Below are 461 nucleotides of genomic sequence, written 5' to 3'. Positions count from 1 at the left end.
TTGCCACTTCGGACGACCTGGCCATCGATCCCAGTGCCTCTCGCGTGCTAAGCGAGCGCTCTACCGTATGTTCACGGCCGGCAGCTGGTGTATTGTGGTGCTGGAGATCGAACAGCCCCATGAAATGAGCTTGGAACGAGCCGGAACGGATGATTCCCTTCACACAATGACGGTGTTATGCGTTTCTTCGTATCCACCAACCCTCATTGTTTCGGAGGTGGGTCCAAATCTACCGCTCTCGAATGCCCGACCACTGGCAATAGTACCGCCTCAGCATGTAGATGATCGGGCTCAACTCGTGGTTATGCGCCGTACAACGCCCACGCGCTGGTGATTCAACACCCGTCGCTAAGTTTCCTCCAGAGCGCACACGGAATTGAACCATGGGCCTGCTTAACTGCAGTGAGGGTAACTACCAGCAAGGGAGTGGCTGCAGGAGTGGGAGTCGAACTGTCACAAAA

This window comes from Gregarina niphandrodes (genome assembly GCF_000223845.1).
Source record: "Gregarina niphandrodes unplaced genomic scaffold scaffold00156, whole genome shotgun sequence".
Classification (NCBI taxonomy): domain Eukaryota; phylum Apicomplexa; class Conoidasida; order Eugregarinorida; family Gregarinidae; genus Gregarina; species Gregarina niphandrodes.
Note: the sequence above shows the minus strand (reverse complement) of the source record.